This window comes from Ochotona princeps, chromosome 21 (genome assembly GCF_030435755.1).
Source record: "Ochotona princeps isolate mOchPri1 chromosome 21, mOchPri1.hap1, whole genome shotgun sequence".
Classification (NCBI taxonomy): Eukaryota; Metazoa; Chordata; class Mammalia; order Lagomorpha; family Ochotonidae; genus Ochotona; species Ochotona princeps.
In genome coordinates, this window is record NC_080852.1 from 5767256 (window position 1) to 5777613 (window position 10358).

A 10358-nucleotide genomic window follows, 5' to 3' on the forward strand; every position below is an offset into this window, starting at 1 on the left:
GGCAGGAGAGAACACCTATGTGGTGATGGGGGAGTGGCTTCCAAGCTCGTAACCCTGAACTAGCTGCCTACCTCACACCAACGTTACATGCCTGACTCTCCAGATTGCATGCATTTGCATGCTAGCGGCTGACAATATCTGGCAATATTGCAGACGATTCATCTTTTCTTAAGGTCAGTCAATCAGCACGTGTACACTGCTTTCTGCATTCATAAATCACAACAAAAGTCCAGTCCTGACCTCTGTTTCCAGGTTTTTGATAGCGCTGTGGTTTGTGGACTTGATTTTACTAGGGAGAAAGATTACAGTGAAAGGTGCCCTGGAAAGCGTGAATTCATTTATATCTTTTATATTCAGGTACAGATCCCATACTCACTTAGAAAAACACATTTCAATATGAATAGATTCCATATTCCAATGTATTTGCATAGAAACAAGCAATACACAGATGTGGGTGAACTGCAAGTACAATACAAAACTAGTTGGAGTAAGTCCCCATAAAAATTTAGAGGTCAAGTTTAGAATCCACAAATCCTAGTCTGAGACTCTTCCTACAAATGGAAGAAATGTGGGTAATTCCAGGCCACAGATGGAAGGAAGAATTCGTGTGTGGCAGTAAGATCCTGTCTCAACTTTTTCAGGTTCTGTGTTTTGCTGCAAGATTTAGGGCTCAGAAACTCTTAGTCATCAAATTAAACAATCTGGCAGATCACTGAGCCTCAAGACCGAAACTGGCCCATCTTTAAAGCAGACATAGCAATAGCACAATTCCTTAAGGAGAGAGTTGTGCACATTTAGTTAGAATTCACATGTGTATGAAGGTTTTAATGCTTGGGACCAGCATTGGCCTGGCAGCAATGGAATGTGGGCAGAGAAGCCAGGGAAAGGTGGATGTTCGCAGGTTGTTCACCCCATGTGTCTTAGGATAACTTATACAGCTGGGGAAGCTGGGCATAGATCTTCAGTTTAACGGATGGACTTTGGGGTAATGACCATTTGTTTCTCTTGGGGTTTTGATTGACTGGATTGCTATATGGGCTTGTGATTTGCTATTTCTAGTGGGACCTGTTACCACCAAGCTTAACTAATAAAGACTCCTTAATAAACCCTGGATTAGTCTGGGGTGATCTCACTTGCACCCCACAGCAAAGCTATTCCTATCTTGAATATGATTCAACATCTATGTCTGTACCTGGACACAGATACAGTTTGAAGAATGAAAACCAACTGCTGGTTTTCCCTTCTTTCATTGACAAAGGGGTAGATAGGTGTTCAGCAATCCAGAGAGCCAGGATCAAACTCTGCCTCTGCTTCCAATCCAAAATCCTGTTATTGTGAACTATAAAAGCAGACCATGGCTCAAGAATATGAATCCCTAGCACCATGGGAGAGACACAGGTAGTGTTCCTGACTCCTAGCTTCAGCCTGGTCCAACCTCAACTATCATGAGCACTTGGGGAGTGAGCTATCAGATAGAAGAGTCTGCATGTCTCTTCTCTCTACTTCTCCCTCTCACTTTCTCTCTCTCTACTCCCTCTCTCCCTACCATATCCTGTCTTTCTCTACGTGTGTCATTCTACCTTTCAAATAAAAACAAAGAAAGAACCCTAAATAGGGATGGATATTTGATGCAGTAATTAATATTGAGCTTGGAATGCCCACATTCCAAATCAGAGAGCCCAGGTTAATATCTGAGTTCTATTCAGATTTCATTTCCTGCTAGTGTATATCTGGGTAGGCAGTAAGTACCTTCCATCTGGTACACTCAGACTCAGTTCAGGAGTTAATGGCTTTGATTTGGCCTTATTCCTTATAAAAGATAAGATGTTTCTGTCTACCTCTTCTCTCTCTCTCTTTGCCTTTCAAATACATTTTTAAAAGTAAAAAGAGAAAACTGTACTAAGTATTCAATCCAATCATCTAATTTAAGCTGATACAGAAGAGAGTCAAATATTTATAACAAGCCATCATTAGAAACTTGGGGACATGTCAGTGCCATTGGAATCATTCATGTGTAAGAGAGTAATCGATAAGAATGACCTTGAAATTTTATTTCTTATTATAATTTAAATAATGAGAGAACTGATTAGCTTTTTAAGCATATTTTTGTTGATCACATGCTGTGCCAAGTTACAGTTCTAAGAACTAACGAACGAAGAATAAGACAAATGCTTCCCATTTAGAGGACAGAATTCCAATGGCCTACACCTTTGTATCATCACCTTCCCTTAAGAGTAGGCGAGACCTAGGAAACTAAAGAGATATTATTCCTGTTAGAGATTGCCAATCAATTCACTTGGGAGTTAATTAAGAAGGAGGTAGTACTGGCTGATTCTGAGCTAAGAACCTCAACTTTGCCAAAAGAAGGAATATGTTTCTGCCAGTTTTCTCTGGAGGCTGAGCAGGTGTCCTGAGCTTCCACTGAGTGTGGTCCTTCTAGCTAACACCAGTCCCGCAAGCCTTTGAGTAAAGCATCCAGCTAAGACCTATCCAAACCCTTTACACATGGAAATTTGTACCAATTTCCTTTGCAGCAACAGAAAACTAATATAGTTCTTTGCCAGGCCAATTGAAAGTCTAAGTGTTAAAATTCCCCTCTTTCTTTTGTATTCCACTCTCTGTTCATGCTTGAGATTATATTTGCCTTCTTCTACAAGAAAGGTGTAGGAAAGGTGAGCAGACAAAGAAAACAGGAAACAAAGGGGCAGAGACATATGAGCTCATCAAAGCACATGCTAGACACAGGGAAATGGAGTCCGTAACCTCATTTTCCTCAGGATGATGAGCCGTCCTACCACAATGGTCAAATCAATAACATTAGCTTCAAAGCCTTCAACTGAAGAAATGCAAAACTGAGAGGTAACAGATAGGGCCGCCAAAAACAAGGGTTCTCCGGAGGAATGGGTTTGAAATAAATGAAATGGCCAACTTTCAAGACAGTTTATAGCAGGAAGTAGACCATAGCAGGTAGAATCCCCAAGGCAACGGATATTCAGGCAGAGGAAGGCACACTTCATCTCCCTTGGAAAAGTAGTTCAGGGATGATATGTGTGGTAATGTGGGAAACTAACTGGCATTAAATGCATGAAGTCATTTTTACTTAAGAGTGTTGAAAGTTGCTTTTCTTGTTGCCACTTTATCCTGGAAAGTCACAAAATGCAGAGGTAGGCTGCCTCTGCTTGTGGGTTTTCATTAAGCACCCATGCTGCATCTAATATTTGGATCTTGGAAGCACTTGCTATGTTAATGGCCCTGCTTCCTATTGGCAGATTTGACATCCTCTCTGGTGGGTGTGATGAGGGAGCAAAGGCTGAACTGTGGGGAGGACAAAATACCTTTTGCTGAACAAAAGTGAATGCTTCTAAACAGGTTATTATCTGTTCACTCAGCCATGCTCAGGGAACCTATATATAAATAAGAGAATCATTCTGCCTCTGGAAGAGTAATCCTCTATTAAAAACTCACTTGGCCTTTTTCTCCCCACTGGTTCCAAAACTTCACTTGAATCACAAACGCCTTAGGAGGAGATCATGGACTTGTTTCTACTTAAGATCTCTATGACAGAAACCCATAACACCTACATAAAAAGAGAATTGAAACTCAGCTGTGATGATAATTCAATAGTTAATCTCAGATCCTCAGGCACCTGTGAAATAAAACCTCTTTTTTTTTTTAAAATAAGTATCTCCCATCTTTAGAGAGCCTTTAAACACTGATAAGAAAACTTCCTCAAACAATCCAATTCGAGAAAAAAAATAGCTGTTGTATGATGGTCTTGATGTAAGTACAACAAACTTGATGTAAATATAATATTAACAATAATATTATGCCTAATATCTTGCTTTGACGGTCATTATTATCTTAATAACACATTCTCATGTGGACATTAAATATTACCATTCCAGAAAAAATCCAGTATGGGGAAAGACTAAGACAGAACCACAACAGAAGTGAATTAAGGAATATTAGTTTTGAAAAAATGCTTCTTGCTTCCAGGAGTTCAAAATCTCCTGAGAGACAGAAATGAACTCTGTGATTATTGTGTTCTTTGACATAGAATCCTATCAGAAAAGCAAGTTTGTGGGCCAGCTTGGCGTCAGCTTCTGCCTACAGTGCCAGCATCTCACATGGGTGCCAGTTCATGTACTGGCCGCTCCACTTCCTATCCAGCTCCCTGCGAATGGCCTGGAAAAATAGTGGAGGATGGCTCAAGTCCTTGGGCCCTTGTGTCTGCATTGGGGACCCAGAAGAAGCTCTAGGCTCTGGCTTCAGACCAGCTCAGCTCCAGCAATTGCAGCTTCTGGGGGAGTGAAACAGCAGATGGAAGACCTCTGTCTCTCTCTCTCTTTCTTTCTATAACTTTGCTTTTCAAGTAAAAATAAAATGAATCTTAAAAAAATAAAAGGAAAAATAAGTTTGCTCCTACTGGGTAAACCAAGATGTCTTCTTGGAAGAGGTGGAAAGGTAGGTTAGTGTTTTTAAGTGAAAGTGCTGTTTACTGTAGAATTCAAGTAGTGGTCACAATAACTGTCCTGGGGTCAAGTATGGCAGACCGTTCACTTGTGCTTTTGTTCTAGTATCTTATGGTTGGATAATCGCATGTTCACCATGAAGTCCTAAGACTGATCCAAAGAGATCCCACCTGTTGTTTACCTGTGTAACTATAGTACAGTATCAAAGCAGAAGATTCATGCTGACACTCCTTATACGTACCTTATCTCACCAATTATTCATGCGTTTGAATGCATGTAGAATGTGGTCACATATATCAATTTGTAGAACACTATACTAGTCGAGAAGCACGATTTTACTTCACGCTGTGGGTATCTTTGCATTAATATCCATAGCTGATACTTATTGAATTCCTACCATATATTATCTCCAGGAGTAGGTTGATTGCTTAACTTACTCATTGAATAAAAGAAGACATATATAGTTTGGATCCATCTTTTCCCAGCAGCAATACTTGTGTGAGACACTGTACTCCAAGGATTAGGCTACTCTTCACTAAGTCATTGGGACTAAAGCAATAGAGGATTAGATTCTTTCACTTACAGATGGAGAAATAAAGTTGGAGTGGTGAGGAAGATAATTATGACAGTCAAAATATGCTGCATAAAACATGCTTTAAAACTTCAAAGATGAAGCAACACTCATTGGACTTTGCTCATGAGTCTTGCAGCAAATTGGCCCTGTTCTGTGGGAATGGTCTGCTCATCTCCTCAGGCCACTCAAAGGACTGTAGCTAGCAGGCAGGCTGCAGGTGCCGGTGTTTGACATGAATGAAAGCCACGGGAAGGCCCATTTGGCTGTTCATCCTGGGCAGGTCAACCAAACATACTGGTCGTTGAAGACCTCCATCAGAAACAAAGCTGCACTGGGAAGGACATTTTTTGAGTTTCAGTGTGGGCTACAATTGCTCTTGCTCGGTTGGCCAAAGAAGCCACATGATCTGGGCTTTTGCATCACAGTTTATTATATAACTTTTCTGGGGTGAATTACCAGACAAAAGTAAGAGGGATCCTACTGTATTGCATAAGATTAAATATGAATAACGAATGATGACGCTGCTAAGGATGAGTGGACAGTGGAGCAAGTTGGATGGAGGAAGTGACGCTGATAGATCTTACAGTAGACTTTGGGAAGGAAAAGAGGGAAAGGAGGAAAGAGGGAGTGTTGGGAAAAGCTGCTTATGCCCTTGGACTCAGGTGGGTTGGAATACAGACACCACGAGCAGGAGTGGCCTAAGAGCTATTTGTACCACACTCAGACAACAGGTTGTGAAAAGTTGCAAACTTCTGCCTCCCAGGCCAGGCAAACTATAGAGTACTTGGACAACATGACCCAAGTATTGAACTTTCTGCATTTTATCTTTTCCTAATTAATTACCCTTTTATTTCCTACATCTGATTGCTATTTAGAAGAGTTAATATTTTAGCATATTTTTATGTCTTGCTAATTAAAAAATGAATACAGGTGCTTTGAAGTTATAAATGTTTTAAAAGCATATTCCAAGTCATTTATTTTTATATAAAATGTAAAATGTTAAAGACTTTTCTTACCTTTGGTCATCTCTACAATCATCACAAATGTAATTATGCAAGTGATAATAATTATAATCACGGTTATTTAGCTGAGAGCCATATAAATTTATAAGGTAATAAATCTTATTAAATGCTCCCTGGAGTATCAATTGATTCATTACCTTATAATAAATGCTTTAAAAATGCAAATTAAATAATAACTGGAAACACCTCAGTTAAATGCTGCCAAGATACTTTTTGCATGTTATTTTGAGAGATTCATTCTCTATGAGTTTCAAAGCAAAGATTCACAAACATATAGCCAGTAAGATGTTCATGTAGTTGAATAGGGTGTTGGGTGTGCAAACAAGGACTTGATAAATTGTACTTGCTTAAAACGATCAATCAAACATGCTAAATTTTAAAATTGTCAAAATGAAATTTCTTTTTAGAAACAACTTCTTGCACAAGCGCTGTGAAAAACTACTCAACATAACCATTTTATTCCTAGGAAATTACTTAAGAAATAATAATGAGGCCAGTGCCATGGTTAAGCATCTGTCTGTGGTTCCGTCATCCCATAAAGGCACCAGTTTGAATTCTGGCTACTCCATCTTGAACCAGCCCCCTATAAAGGCCTGGGGAAGAAGCAGAGGACAGTCTGAGTCCTTGGGTCATTGTACCCATGTGGGAGACAAGGAAGAAGTTTCTGGCTCCTGACTTCAGATCAGCCCAGCTCCAGCCACTGTGGCAATTTTGGAAGTGAATCAATGGATGGAAGATTTTCTCTCTCTCTCTCTCCCTCTCTCTCTCTCTTTCCTTCTTATTTTGTAACCCTGCAGAGCATCAGAAAGTCAAAAACAAGCAGAGAAAGCAGACAAAGAAAGGGCAGACATAAAAATGAGTTCCAAAACTTAGAGTTGGGCGTGTTGTATTGAATCTAGACTGCAGTAATAGATCTGTTTAGGTTTTTCGTTTTTTGGCATTAAACCATGATACCAAAGTATAAATTCGTTAATTTGAAATACATTTTACTCTAACTGTAGCACTGAATTAATACAGTTTATTTCAACTTCCTATTTCTAGGTACTTTACTTGTTCTCTAAGTACTGGGTTTTGTTCTAACAATAATAGAATAGATCTCAACAGGTGCATACACAGAAGTGCTGTAAATTGGGTTTTTAAATACCATAAACAAGAATGTTATCTCTATTTCGTCCAAAGAGGGAGCTATTGACTAAGAATGGCTGAAATGTGTCAGGTTGAATAAAGACGTTTCTCAATTCACAGAGGAACCTTGTACATGTTGCTAACTGAATTTGATTCTATTGATACTCGGTTGAAAAAAACCAAATCACTTTATGCACCAACTTCAGCACTATGAATTTGAAATACTATTTTCTATTGGCATAATTGTCCTAGAAGCAAAAATAGCTCATTCTTACAGCACTGCCCTCTGCTTTCATTATAATCTAATACCAAAAACTCCGTTGTTGAGTATTGTATTTTTATGGATTCTAGTGGCATCTGATCTAGGGTAATCTATCACTTATTTTCCTTGGCTTCATCACACACCTTCTTTATATTTGAAAGCTCTTTAAAAGTTTGTGGAAAATAAGTGTTCACTTTTAAAAAGTTTGTTTATTTGTGAGACAGAAAGAAAGTTAAAGACAGAGAGGTAAATTGCCTGTCCACTGGTTCACTGCCCAAATGCCTGCACCAGCTGAGGCTGAAGTCAAGAGCCAGAAACTCAATTTGAAACTCCCTTTTGAGTGGCAGGACTCCACGTACTTGAACCTTCACCTGCTGCCTACCAGCAAGTCATTAGCAGGAAATTGGAGTGGGAATCAGAGCCCGGACACTAACTCAGGCACTCTGATATTGGATGTGTGCATTCAAGCCACATCTTAACCACCACCTTGCACACTATTTTTAAACTCTATTTTGCAATGAGTTCCTTGAAGAATGCTTATAGGTGATTATGTAGTCTATATGTTCAGCCTTTAATACTGGAACCAGAAATTCAAAGTTTGAAAGATTATGATTTTATTTTAAAAATTAGTTTATGAAATAGTTTGAGATTGTAATGGAGTCTTATATTAGACTAGACAAGAAACTCACTAGTTAGCATGTCTAGTAGTAACTATTATTGAAACATCAGTTACGTATGTACATCTGTTGAAATAAAGATGGCCAGCTTTGGGGACTGGTTATTCCAACCTACCGATACATAATTTTCAGTAACATTTCTGATATATTCTCACTGTGGGATATAATCAAGGCAGTTTCTGCCACTTACAGTCTTGAATGCTAAAAATCATTCAAAGAGCAGTGCCAAGGACAGCGTGATTTGTATTTCCTAAAACACTGTCAGTAAAATGTGCATGCGATATTCACTGTAAGGAAACTCCACAAGTTGACTGGCATCTTCCTCTTTCCGTACATAGAATGAAGCCTTTTGAAGGATCTTGCCGGGTAACCGCTGTCTTCCTGGAGAGGCCCCTAGAATGACCACGATGGTGAATTTGGTAGTGGTCAAACCATCATCTCCTTTCTGCTTCAGGAGTTCTGTGTAATGGGACAGCAGTCGTCAGAGTTCACTCCAAACCAACGTTTCATTCAAGGCCCTGAGTTCAGAACCTCCTCCTACTCATACCAACAATGAGGGACAGTTAACTGGGTTCCTGACCCACAAGAGACACCAGGGTTGAGTTCCTGGCTTTTCTCCTTTGAAAATGCATTTTCAACTACAAATTTAAAATAAAATACATACCATTAAAATATAAGAGAATATTCTGTCCAGCCGGGCGCTGAAGTGGTCCCTTAGATGCCACAATGCAGACAGACCTTCATGAATACCCTGACGGGCAAGAGCATCACCCTCAAGATGGAGTCCAGTGGCACCATCAAAAACGTCAAGGCGAAGATACAGGACAAAGAGGGCATCCCCCAGGACCAGCCGCGTCTGATCTTTGCCGGCAAGCGGCTGGAGGGTGGTGGCACTCCAGGAAGAGTCCACGCTGCACCTGGTGCTTTGCCAGTGGGGCGGCACCATCGAGCCGTCCCTGCGCCAGCTCGCCCAGAAGTACAGCTATAGCGAGATGACCTGCTGCAAGCTCTGTGCCCGCCTGCACCCCAGCGCCGTCAACTGCCGCAAGAAGAAGTGCATTCCAACAACCTGCGCCCCAAGAAGAAGGTCAAATAAAGCCCTGCCTGCCCACACCCCGCGACCTCAATAAAGTTTCCTTTTGTTGACCTGAGTGTGTATAAAAGAGAATATCAAAGATAAGAGAGTATTTCTGTTATCCAACAACTGTAAATTGTAGGTCTTATTTTTTGAATATTGTGTGACGATAGCTTTGTACCAGGCCAGCTAAGTGAGCTCTTTCAGTGAACCAGGAATCAAAGGCTGCCTGGCCCTCACACCTGCAGCTTAGGTTTTGGCCCGTAGGCTGGTAGAGGGGCATTCTTGGTGGGACACTCCCTGGCCCCCTGGAGGTGAACTTGGCCTCCTTACTCAAGTACGGGTTCAGACATGCTGTACAGTTAATGCATGGGACAACATATTTTCTTCCTATAAAAATAATGATGAATACTTTAAAATATACATTTTCAAGATTTTAGGTTGTGCCATCATTCAACACAGTGAACACTGTCAATTTTGTGATCTACATTTTTAACAATGTAAAGAGGGAACTCACTCTATGACTGTGAGCAATTCAAAAGGAGATTAAAAACATTTAAATGTTATTAGTGTCAGTGGAATTGGATGCCCTCCAGAGTGAGAGTGCGGTAGGTGAAAATCATCACGCGTCCTAATAAGTGAATCATGTCATATAGTTTGGAAGTTTATTGATGACATTGGTTGATGTTAACATATTGCGATTGTTCCCTTTAATGCAAAGGTGATGACCACAGAGGAATCAGTGGGAGCAATGTCTCATTTTTAGAATTGCCGATTTCATTCCACACCACTGATTAGTTCTGCTACAAGAGCAGGGTCATTATGAATTATTAGAGAGCTCAGTTATTTGTAACAGACATTTTCAGGGTCAGAGTCAGTGAATAAGAGCAATATTCCTGTGCTATATAAAACAACTGTTGCCGTACGGGGGTCTGGAGGGAAATAAAAATCTGTAGAGGTACCTATTTGCATTTATATTTCATTTGGAGAGCACTTATCTCATTTTAAAAGGTAAAGCTTCATTTAGATTATTCATTTATTCAATAAACATTTATTGAGAGGCCAGTGCTGAACTGAGTCCTGAAAAAGGAGTAAAACCCGGTAGCTTCCAACAAGCTGCTGTGCTTTTCAGTTTTTAAAATCCATTCCTC

The 10358-nt window shown here is 40.1% G+C and overlaps 1 pseudogene; it reads left to right on the forward strand.

The window, feature by feature from the left end:
* The first annotated feature begins 8874 nt into the window (after window positions 1–8874).
* Window positions 8875–9228, forward strand: LOC101522371 (ubiquitin-ribosomal protein eL40 fusion protein-like; annotated as a pseudogene).
* The last annotated feature ends 1130 nt before the right edge of the window (window positions 9229–10358 follow it).